The sequence below is a fragment of the Leuciscus leuciscus genome (assembly GCF_965113295.1).
Source record: "Leuciscus leuciscus genome assembly, chromosome: 20".
NCBI lineage: Eukaryota > Metazoa > Chordata > Actinopteri > Cypriniformes > Leuciscidae > Leuciscus > Leuciscus leuciscus.
Window position 1 is genome coordinate 2,802,351 of NC_138744.1, and position 12,951 is coordinate 2,815,301.

Consider the following 12,951-nt stretch of genomic DNA (forward strand, 5'->3'; position numbering starts at 1 on the left):
ATTTGAGAAGCACAGTGGTAAGACGAAAGAGAAAATCCCCTTCGCCATAGCTTGCTCTCCCCAGTTTAACCCTCTGGATATTCTTTTGATAATGACCTGCTCTCTGTGGTGCAACAGCACTACACAGTCCTGCTCTCAGATCATCACTAACATGACCGGTTGGGTGCTAATTACGCTGAAGTCAGAAGACAGCATGGACAGAAATGTGCATACCCAAGGATATTCATCATAATGAGCGTACAGATTTCTCCAGCTTATTAGGGGTGGCAGAAGTTGGTTTTCATCAGCGAGTAGCAATTAACATGAGACAACATCCTCCCACGGGCCGCGTCTCCGGTTCTGTCAGAACACAGATTACAGCACGTGGGCCAGAACACAAGCCCTGCTCCATTACAGAGCAGAGAGAGGGCAAAATGAAACAAAGTCCGGAAGCTCGCTCCCCATGCCCTCATGGAAAAACATCCATCTTTTGCCAGGCGACATGGTTGCTTGTCATTACAGGGTGTGATGAAAGACGTGTGCATTCCCAGAAGTCTGCGGGCCAGAGAGACAGCGGTAGATCTGAGGAGAGACCCATGACTATAGTTCACAGCTCAGAGTTTGCTTGTGTTCTTCCCACAAGCTGCATTTCTAATACAGAGACAAAGACTAAATATATTACCATTTCTGCAGTACATGTTACCTGTGCACAGAAGGCATGTTTTTAAACGGAAAACCTGGATAATATTTGTCGGATATGTGCAATATGCAACAAAGCACACTGCACAGAATACTGTATCCCATATTGCAATGTGTGCAGTCTTCTATAATGTGACGTATAAACAAAGTAATATCAGCTGTGCTAATCTATGATCCGACTGTCGGGTAGACAAGACATCTTTACACCAAACTGGAATGAACATGCAAAATCACCATTTTTATTTTCAAGATGGTGACACTACTGAATGTCATTTGCATTTGACACTGAATTTAGCAGACGCTTTTATCCAAAGTGTCTTATTTAAGGTATGCATTTGATCAATTCATGCATACAGTATATGCATTGGAATCAAGCCCATGATGTGAACTAGACAGGACAGATCTGTGCAGTGTGAAGACTTCTTAGTATTGTTTTTTTGTTTGTTTTTTACAGTGAAGTAATTGTATTACTCACAGTGTGTCCTTATAATGTTGTCATTTTTTAACAGCACTGCAGACCTTGTGAAACGACATCTGCACGACAACTGAAGGTGGATGGAGAGAAGTTCTGTTGTTCTGTGGGAAACTGGAACAGAGAACAACAGAAAAAGTTGAATAAATGTACCACATTCTCTGTTTTACTCAAAATATTTCACAGTACATAAGAGTCAGACGTAGAGAATTAGATTGCATCAGAAATATTTTGATGTGAGATTGTCTTTCAGCCGCGGCCGTTTTTATTATATGAAATCCCCAGAAAGCTGCGAGGCAAAAGAAAGCTGAACATATATAGGACATCTTCTCAGAATGTGTGCATATGTGATGTCAAGTCAAGTCAAGTCAAGTTTATTTGTATAGCGCTTTTCACAATACAGATTGTATCAAAGCAGCTTCACAGTATTAAATTAAAATAATACAACAAAGTTTGTTTCAAGAGGAATTTATTGATTGATAAAATTAAATTAAATATCCCCAAAATATCCCCAACTGAGCAAGCCAAAGGCAACAGTGGCAAGGAACCGAAAAACTCCATCAAGTGACCTAATGGTGTCCTAAAACTCCATCAGGTGACCTAATGGAGAAAAAAAACCTTGGGAGAACCCAGGCTCAGTCGGGGGCCAGTTCTCCTCTGGCATTTATGAGCTAGAGGCCGGATTGTAGTTTGAACTGTAGGATTATATGAATGCCTGGCTGAAGAGATGCGACTTTAATCTAGTTTTAAACTGGGAGAGCGAGTCTGAGCAACGAACAGTATCAGGAAGACTATTCCAGAGTTTTGGAGCCAAATGTGAAAATGCTCTCCCTCCTTTGGTGGTTCTGGATATCCTAGGTATGTGCATTGCAGACCATATTCAGAACCCAAGTTCATAAGAAAACCCATAATGTGCAAATGTGCAAAAACCAAAACTAGGTTGGTTTGAACAGAAAACAGCAGATCTTTGAATCTCTATGATTTAATTAAATAAAAATAAAATAAAAATTAATTATTCGGAACAATGTGCACAAATGAATCATTCACAATACGACTATATGGGCATTGAGTAGATATGGGCAATTTTGATTTCAGATTGACTTTAAATTGTATTGCATATACACTGCCCGACCAACAACAACAACAACAACAACAACAACAAAAAATCGCTGTTTGGATTTAAATGTCTATGATTGGATCATTATTGCAGTGATTATTATGTTTCTAGCATGTTTAGCAACAGTTCTTCTAACCCTAATTGATGAAGTGAGTAGCTTTTTATTTCTTAAACAACCATGTAGACACATCATGGCCATATTCCAGGATGACAATGTCAAGATTCATCAGGCTCAGACTGTGAAAGGAGGGAGCATGAAGAATCATTTTCACTCATGAATCGGCACCTCTGCATTGTCAATACAACATCTTAACCAAAAATGTAAGCACCTCTTGATGGAAATAAACGTTGTGATGTTATTTCCATCAAGAGGTGCATACATTTTGGGTCAAGATCTTGTATTAATAATGCAAGAGTCCAGCGCTGTGTAAAGTCTCCTCCAGCACATCCCAAAGACTCTCAGTGAATTTAAGGTCTGGACAGGAGCCGATTCATGAGTGAAAATGATTCTTCATGCTCCATCCCAACCATTCTTTCACAATTTGAGCCTGATGAATCTTGACATTGTCATCCTGGAATATGGCCATGATGTGTCTTCCTACAAGGTTGTTTAAGAAATGAAAAGCTCCATCAATTAGAGTTAGAAGAACCGTTGCCAAACATATAACATGTTAGAAAATGATAATCACTGCAATAATGATCCAATCATAGACTCTTAAGCATTTGCCTTTTCTTTTGTCCGGGCAGTGTATCTCAGCTCTCTGCTACAGCGCTTTATCAGCATAAGCCACTGAAAATAACCGTTCAAGCATAAGCTATGAAAACACACACCATCCAGTATGACCCAGCATGTTCTGACACTCAGAGATGCCTTTTACTGTGAAGATTAACATCACACTGACTGACTTTAGTTTATTTACTCCCAGCCCCATATTAATAATTACAAGAGTAAATACATGCGCACACTAAAGGCCCACTGTGCTGCATTTCATATTCCCATTCATCTCTGATTCCCAGCACTGCGACAGCTGAAACTCCAGTTGGCTGATTTCGTAATCGTAAGCTTGTCTGGGGAGGGAAACTTCAGCTGAAACGCTGTACGTGTCGAATCAGGGAGCAGAACTGCAGTGGAGATCTTCAGCTGCGGATACATGCCATCAAAACACTCCTGTCAATCACTGTCGGGTATAATTATGTCATCCGTCCACTTTAATTAAACCCAAATGACACTTTCCGGAATGACAATGAACTTGACTAGAATTAAAGGGATACTCCACTTTTTTTGGAAATAGGCTCATTTTACAGCTCCCCCAGAGTTAAACAGTTGAGTCTTATCGTTTTCGAATCCATTCAGCACTTTTAGCATAGCTTAGCATAGATCATTGAATTGACCATTGACCATTAGCATCTCTCTCAAAAAAATGACCAAAGAGTTTCGATATTTTTCCTATTTAAAACTTGACTCTTCTGTAGTTACATCGTGTACTAAGACCGACGGAAAATGAAAAGTTTTCCGTTGGTCTTAGCACACGATGTAACTACAGAAAACAATTTTTTTTGAGAGAGATGCTAATGGTCCTGTCCGATTCAATGATCTATGCTAAGCTATGCTAAAAGTGGCGCCGCCAGACTCGGAGATCGGCTGAATGGATTCGAAAACGGTAAAACTCAACTGTTTAACTCTGGGGGAGCTGTAAAATGAGCCTATTTCCAAAAAAAGTGGAGTATCCCTTTAAGTAAACTATTGTGTTAAATATATGGTGAATGTTTTGTAGAGTCAGTCTAGTGGTTTCGAACCTGTGGCTGAGGTTCTTCTGAAAGGGTTCACTAGGCATCTGGACAACAACTGAAGGTGGACGGATGGACGTTTCTGTTGTTCTTTGGGTAACTGGACACTGATCCCACACATTCTCTGTTTTACACAAATTTTATACTGCACGTAAGTGTCAGACGTAGGGAATTATATTGCATCAGGAATTCAGCAGCCGTCGGCTTTGCTTTATGAATTCTCCAGACAGCTGCATGTCAAATGAAGGTGAACACGTACGACATTTCCCCAGAATCAAACACTTGTTATCTCAGTATGCATGAACAGGAACGAACCATTTATACACACACGCACAACAGAATCCTTGCATGCTCGGTCCATGTGGACAAACTGTATATGTATAGCAATATGGGTTGCATCAGTTCATATACGTTTCATTTAAGGTATGAAGACCTCCGATGCAAAAGCCACCTCTGTCAAAAATGAGATAATAATATTGAGTGAATGCTCTCAACACATAGTATACGCTCATCAAATACTTTCACTTCAAACTCACTAAATCCCAGCCTCAGCCCATTCAGAAATGCCGGTATTGGGTAGAAACCTATAGGAGCCTGATAAAAATGTTAATATTAAAGGAGCCGTATGTAAGAATGTGGCCAAAACTGGTACTGCAATCACTTTCAAATGACTGTAGAGCGGTGTATCCCCTCCCCCTCCTCCCTGACTCGAGGTTGCCAGATAGGCTGCAGGATCCAGCAGGAACGTAGGCTATTACATAGCTGTGGTAACTAGAGCAGAGCTGGCAACCCCGATGCCGAAACACTACTGACTTCATGATTGGTAGATAGGTGGAGGGTGGAGCTTCAGGCCAAAACACAACATGACAACATCAACATCAGTTGAGGGCTGCAACTTCACTTTTAAATGACAATATCCTGGCCGGACTACTGTTGTCAGTGATATAAGTGTTTGAAATGAACATGATTTCTTAATGTCTAGTGACATATCAGGGCCATTTTATGATTAATTGAAGTACATTTCTTACATACGGTTCCTTTAAGCAAAAACTTTAGACCGACTTATAGGCTTTTGCATCTTAAGTCTTCATATATTCACAATTTTGTTTCTCAAGTAATTTATTTTGCTTTACGACAAAAACAAGTCCAAATTTAGAAAATATACACTACTGGTCAAAAGTTTTAGATTGGTACGATTTTTAATGTTTTTAAAAGAAGTCTCTTCTGCTCACCAAGGCTGCATTTATTTGATAAAAAAAATATATATAAAACATTAATATTGTGAAATACTATGACAATGTAAAATGACTGTTTTCTATTTTAATCTATTTTAAAGTGTAATTTATTCCTGTGATCAAAGCTGAAATTTCAGCATCATTACTCCAGTCTTCAGTGTCACATGATCCTTCAGAAATCATTCTAATATGATGATTTTATCCTCAAAAAACATTCATTATTATTTTCAATGTTGAAAACAGTCGTGTACAATTTTTTTCTCAGAATTCTTTGATTAATAGAAAGTTCAAAAGAACAGCATTTATTTAAAATAGAATATTTTTTAACATTAAAAATGTCTTTACTGTAACTTTTGATCAGTTTAACTCATCCTTGATGAATAAAAGTATTGATTTATTTTATTTATTTCCCCAAAAAATAAAATTAAAATTCTTACTGACCCCAAACTTTTGAACGGTAGTGTTTAATGTTACAAAAGCTTTAGATTTCAGATAAATGCTGTTCTTTTGAACTTTCTATTCATCAAAGAATCCTGAAATAAAAATGTAAAAAACTGTTTTCAACATTGATAATAATCAGAAATGTTTGGTGTGCATCAAATCATCATATTAGATTGATTTCTGAAGGATCATGTGACACTGAAGACTGGAGTAATGATGCTGAAAATTCAGCTTTGATCACAGGAATAAATTACATTTTACTGTATATTCACATAGAAAATAACTGTTTTAAATTGTAATAATATTTCACAATATTATTATAATTTTTTGTATTTTTAATCAAATAAATGCAGCCTTGATGAGCAGAAGAGTCTTTTAAAAATCATTAAAAATCTTACCGATCTACAACTTTTGACCGGTAGTGTATATATTTTTTGCAATGAACAGAAAAGTACTTAAGGCAAATTACAAGGTTTCAATGTACAGCAGACCAGTAAACTTTAAATTATCACTCCCAAACGGACTGAAACCAGCTTTTAGGAGAAAAGAGGAGGATCCGGTGAACGTTCCGGTGTGGATGTGTGGAAAGATGGGAAGTAGGAGGAGATTTCCGCTGGCTTTAATCATATCCTGTAACCTGAGTTTGACAGCTGCTCTCAGAGCCCAAATGAAGCATGGCCCCGTCCCGGTCGTCTGACAGAGGGCCCGGCGGATCCTTGCATGGACAGGTTCACTTACCCCAGGCCAGGGGCTTCATGCCATTACCTGCTTTCCTGGATACTCATTTCTCCTCCGTGTTTCCACCGTCTCAAACACCTGCTCGTTCAGAGGGTTGGATAGCGAACTTCGGAAATAAAGAAGAAAATGTTATGGTAGCCAAAGGGCAATGGCATTATATCATGATATAGCTTCCCATTCGCTTCTACTGTTACACTTGAGCTAAAATTAAAACAGCTGAACTGGTTTGCCATTTTATAAGACATTTTTATTTATTTATTATTATTAGAGAAGACATTTTTGTACCTTTAAAACAACTTGACCAACTACTTGACAGTCTTTTTACAAGCACTTCATATATTTTAACAAAAGCCATTTAAATCAACATACAAGCGTGATCAAATATTTGAATACATGATAAATACCATGTGGAGACTGAAGTACTGAATCAGAGATTTGAACTGATTCATTTGAACAGACAGTTTGAATTGAGTCTCTGAAATGAATCAAATAAAAACTGTTTACTTATTAAACACAGCTCTGATTCAGTGTTATTTGTAGTGTTATTTGCTACTGAAGTCTAAACGAGATGCTATTAAAACATAGTGAAAGTATATGATTAATGGGCAATTAAAGGTGGAAACGTGAAATGTTTTGGCACCAAATTATGGCACAAAAGAGTTGCTGAATCAGAATTTTGAATCAATTCACTGAAAGTTTGAATTGACTCTCTGAAATGAATAAAGCATGCCAACTTTATGATTCTGAAGCTTAAATGAGAGATGCTATTAAAACATCACGAAACTAATATAATGATCTCTTTTAGAAAAATGTGTGTGTGTGTGTGTGGGGGGGGCATTAAAATCACTGCAAATATTTTGTAAGTATTTGATATTTATGAAATAAGTGCTAGTTTTTAATTCACACAATTCATTTAATGGCATAGTTCACCCAAAAATTAGAATTGTGTCATCATTTACTCTCACGTATGCCATTCCAAACCGGTATGACTTTTTCTAGTGTGCAACATAATATAATATATTTTCAGAATTTTTTCTCATACAATAGAAGTTCTAAATGGAAGAATGTTCAAAACAATTTGGTTACACCAAAAAATGTTGTGTTCTGCAGAAGACAGAAATGAACAACATGAGAGTAAATCATGACATGTGAACTGTTCCTTTAAACAGTAGGTGTTGTAATAGTAGTTCTCAGCACATGGATTGTGTTCATTTTTGTGTCTGCGGCTCTCGCCAGCGCCAGGGGAAAGCAGGGCAGTGTGTAAACACCCTCAAAAGTCAAATGAAGCGCTAAACGCCAACAGGAGATTCACCCGAGAGCCATAAACACAGCTGCACTGAACAATGCAGGGCCCACTTACATCTGTGTGTATCTATACACGTGTGTGTGTGTGTGCGTGTGTGTGCGTGTGCGTGTGTGTGTGTGTGTGTGTGTGTGTGTGTGTGTGTGTGTGTGTGTGTGTGTGTGTGTGTGTGTGTGTGTGTGTGAGAAAAGCTGCCAGGGCTTCTGAAATGGAGCAGGTTGTCATTCCTTCAGGCCGCAGGGAACGAGAGCTTGAGTGGAGGATACAGTTTCTGCTGCTCCAAAGACAAAAAACCTCCTCTTTACCATCACAAGACTGACCAGCAAACTGCTTCAGTGTATATATTATATTATATTATATTACATGGCTTGGTTGAATTCCAATGTAGAATGCGGACTGTTATGTAAGGGATAATGTATAGCGAGGCGGTTGTTATAGCGAATAACAACCCCGACAGGCTGAACGGGACCCCGACGTGAAGCGGAGCCTGAAGGGGTTGTTATTCGCTATAACAACCGCCTCGCTATACATTATCCCGCTTATTACATGGCTACGTACAAAATAAATAAATAATTTGACGCAAAGTATTGATTTAAAAAGGAGTTTATTGATTTAAAAACGATTGTATTGCTTCCGCTAAAGAAAATAGTCTGTTCTGTCTCTACGGTTAGAATCCTGCGTCCATAGCAACGCTTTGTTTTTCATGGCAACGGTGTGTTATACTCAGCAGCGTCGGTTATCAAGAAATAACACACCGCATTCTACATTGGAATTCAACCAAGCCATGTAATAATTCTTGATAACCGACGCTGCGAAGTATAACACACCGTTGCCATGAAAAACAAAGCGTTGCTATGGACGCAGGATTCTAACCGTAGAGACGGAACGGACTATTTTCTTTAGCGGAAGCAATACAATAGTTTTTAAATCAATAAACTCCTTTTTAAATCAATATTTTGTGTCAAATTATTGATTTATTTGGTGGGTAGCCATGTAATAAGCGGGATAATGTAGAGCGAGGCGGTTGTTATAGCGAATAACAACCCCGACAGGCTGATTCAAGATCGCTGTAACAACCGCCCGTCTCTACATTATCCCTTACATATATTATATTATATTATATTATATTATATTATATTATATTATATTATTTATGGCTTTATTTCAATTACCAAATGCATTTTTTAATACTTTTAGTTTTAGGTAACACCATCAACACTGTTCTGATTGTAAAAACAAATGATACAATCTGATAGTTGTATATTGTCCCTTTGTTTAGCATCAATGCAGCTGATCTGTGACCTGTAACTTACAGTGAAGAATACTGTCTTTGTGTGTGTGTGTGTGTGTGTGTGTGTGTGTGTGTGTGTGTGTGTGTGTGTGTGTGTGTGTGTGTGTGTGTGTGTGTGTGAGCACCCACCTGCAAAATCCCAGCTGTTGTGCTAATCTCTCTCTCCTCGTTCCCGTCGCACACCCCGTGCCCCTCCTCTCACCCCTCACTGAAGGAGAATACAGAGCATGTCATTCCAATTCCATTTCCTGTTCCAACTGATCACAAAAACATTCCTCCCACCAAAATAACTGCATCCCTGTTCATGAAAGACATGCAATGAAGGTATAATGTTATTGACTATAATTAAAACCACTAGTTCAACCCAAAATGAAACATCTGTCATCTGCTCTTTTCCAAGCAGTTCAAGTGAATTGATTTAATGGTGTAAAAGCATCATTAAAGTATCATAATAGTACAACTAATGCATCGCTGAATCTTTCCTCTAACATCACTCTTGAATCTCATTCGTGCTTGTGCTTTTTCAAGCATGCCGCTTCAAGACATTTTTTAAATCTGCTCATAATTTGTTTTGAACTTTTGTTCAGAGAAAATTCAAAAGTAACATTCCCATAATGTTCGCAGAATGACAACGATAATGATCATTTTTTTATATATATATTTAAAAAACTGGACTTTTTGAACATTCAGAGATAACATTTTCATAACTTAATGCGAACATTAACTAAACATTTTTAGAACATATTTTTGTTAGCTGAGTTATTACTGGTAATAATAAAATTAATTTTAATTGAAATAAAATAAAATAAATAAAAACTGACATAAAAATTGATAAAACTATAGACTTAAAAAAAAACATTAATAAAAATGACAAAAACAACTAAATATCCCAGTGATACTAAAATAACTGGTCATGTGAAGCAGAAATAACATTTGTGTTCACAGACTGTTTAACTCACAGGTGCAGAGAGCAACAGTGTAAATGTGTTAGAGAGACATTAACAAAAACTATTTAAACGGTCTGTGTTTTAAGATCCAACCCACAAAATAAGCATTTAAACATCATGAATTTTATTCACACTCAAACAATGAACAAATGTTGGCCCCTTGGCATCCCCTCAAACTCTACCTATTCTTACAAACACACACACACACACACACACACACACACACACACACACACACAATCAGTTGGCTTTCGGGAACTTGTGAGGGATTATTAACATCAAAGTAAATAGAAATGTCAGCCTGGCTATCTTTGGAAATGCCAGAAGCCCTTTGCATATCCCCTCCACATCAACACACACACACACACACACACACACACACACCGGCCCCCAGCAGCGAGGGCTGATTATTGCCGCTCTAGTGAAACCGCCTTTTGATCTGCACACATATTGGAAAGCACTTAAAGGTGAACGATCCGCAAGCTGAGCCGCAGAAGATGATGACATCACGCTCGGTCGGGGTCTCGTACAGTATCTGTGGGCTTCACCCACAAGCCATAGCAATTAGATTAACAGGATTATGCAAAACTGCTTCCTGCGTTGGTGGTTTGGTTTTATATTGGGACATATGTACACTGGATGTGAACGCTGGATCTGATTTATACATCTTCACATGTCAAGTTGACTAAACTTAACATTTTAAGGCAGCACAAACATTTTCTTTTTTTAAGTTTACAGTGTAATACTGTAACATACAGGGGTTGGACAATGAAACTGAAACACTGGCCAATGTAGTGTTGGAGGTTTCACATCTATATATATCTGGTGGCCAATCTTCAGAGTGGATCAGTGATGGTTTGAGCTGCAATATCATGACAATCCTGACTGTGTTTGATGGACACGTCACTGCCGAGGACTATACCGAACCATTCTGGAGGATCATGAACGCCGGATGTTCAAACCGTGTATCAGCATGATAATACACACAGCAAGACTGGAGACAGAAGAGTTTGATGAAGATGAAAGTGAAGTTGAACATCTCCCATGGTCTGCACTGTCACCAGATCTGAAGATTATTGAGGTGTTTTGGAGGAGCGAGTCAGAAAATGTCATCATCATATAGTGACCTGGACACTGTTCTGGAAGAGGAATGGCTTAAAATCCCTCTGGTCGCTGTGAAGGACTTATATCTGTCATTCCCAAGATGAACTGATGCTGTGGACGCAAAAAGAGGCCCTCACCATACTACTAATAAATTATTGTGATCTAAAACCAGGTGTTTCAGTTTCATTGTCTGACGTCTGTACACATACACTTACAAACATAAAAATAGGGCCCAATATGCTGTGTTAAAGCTACACTGTGTAGGATTTTCTCCCATCTAGCCATAGGCGTGGATTTCGGTGGGGACGGTGGGGACGGTGGAGACGGTGGGGACGGTGGAGACGGTGGGGACGGTGGGGACGGTGGGGACGTTGGGGACGGTGGAGACGGTGGGGACGGTGGAGACGGTGGGGACGGTGGAGACGGTGGGGACGTTGGGGACGGTGGGGACGGTGGGGACGGTGGGGGCGGTGGGGACGGTGGAGACGGTGGGGACGGTGGGGACGGTGGAGACGGTGGGGGTGGTGGGGACGGTGGGGACGGTGGAGACGGTGGGGACGGTGGGGACGGTGGGGACGGTGGGGACGGTGGAGACGGTGGGGACGGTGGGGACGGTGGGGACGGTGGAGACGGTGGAGACGGTGGGGACGGTGGGGACGGTGGGGACGGTGGGGACGGTGGAGACGGTGGAGACGGTGGGGACGGTGGGGACGGTGGGGACGCGTACCCACCAGATTTCGTCATGAGTCATTTTGTACCCACCACTTTTTTGGTATTAAGTGTTACATATTATTACTCATGTACACATTATTATGCATATTATTGCTCATTATAACCACTTAAAACTGTCAAAAAATCTAACCAGATTGTGATCACTGACCGTTGTTTAGGTAGCCTTCCTTAAACCGTTAAGCTTTTTCCTACAAGCCTCAATGAAGCAGAAACGCTTAATGTCAGATAACGTCCATAATAATTTGACTTTTGGCTCGATTTTTTGACTGTTTTCAGTGGTTATGAGGAGCAATATGAGAGAGAAATTTGGTAATCATTGTTAAGGTACATTAAACCACGTCATGTCATTGTCAACATGGTACTTATGAAGCAGAATAGTGGGTCATATGTCTAATGCTTTTTTAAAAACTTAAGGCTTTCTTCTTCATAAAACGAGTCGGACGTCGTCACATTTTTGTATACATTTTTATTTATTTACATTAGTAAGCTAAGCTACAGGACATCGTCTTTCAAAACATGACCTGCGCGAAAGAGAAAAGAAAAATGAATGCGTCATTGTACCGCGCACTTCTGAAAATGCACTTCCTGTCCCCAGCACATCTCAAACCAGACGCCCATGATGCATGGAAATAGCGGTGAAATTGTTTATGACTACCAACTGAATATTATCTTCTAGCCCCTCCCATTCCGAGGGCGTTTTAACTCCTACGGTGGCCGTATTAGTTCATATCTGCCGGCAGTCGTGAGTAATCTCCCCCTCGTATTCGTCACGGTGCCACTGAGTGTCAGAACGCGAAAGGCGAAGCTTGAATTTCCAGGTGCGCAACATGGCCGCCGCCATTCGAGCGACTCTACGCTTACGAGAATACTTGATTAGTTGGTAGAAGTAATCACACATTAATGAGCACATATCATTTTGAAAGAACAAAGTGTTTTTCGCTAAGAATCAACTTAAAAAATTACACAGTGTAGCTTTAAGGTGAAGGAATTTTCCATATTAATTGTTCACAGATGTTTTACCAGTATGCATTGTTTTATGTTTTAGGATTAAAGGAAATGTCCATAAACATAGAAACGAAATATTTTTCCAAATACACATATTTAT

General features: G+C 39.3%; 2 long non-coding RNA genes across 2 annotated transcripts in view; one reads left to right on the forward strand and one right to left on the reverse strand.

The window, feature by feature from the left end:
* The window catches only part of LOC309484536, a 312,401-nt gene that overhangs the window by 103,860 nt on the left and 195,590 nt on the right, over nucleotides 1-12,951 (forward strand). The window lies entirely within an intron of this gene.
* Nucleotides 1,156-9,338, reverse strand: LOC309484553. Its single transcript, XR_014200916.1, has 3 exons — nucleotides 9,193-9,338; nucleotides 6,497-6,575; nucleotides 1,156-1,264 (listed from the first exon to the last, which is right to left on the reverse strand). It is a non-coding gene; the product is annotated as an uncharacterized lncRNA (long non-coding RNA).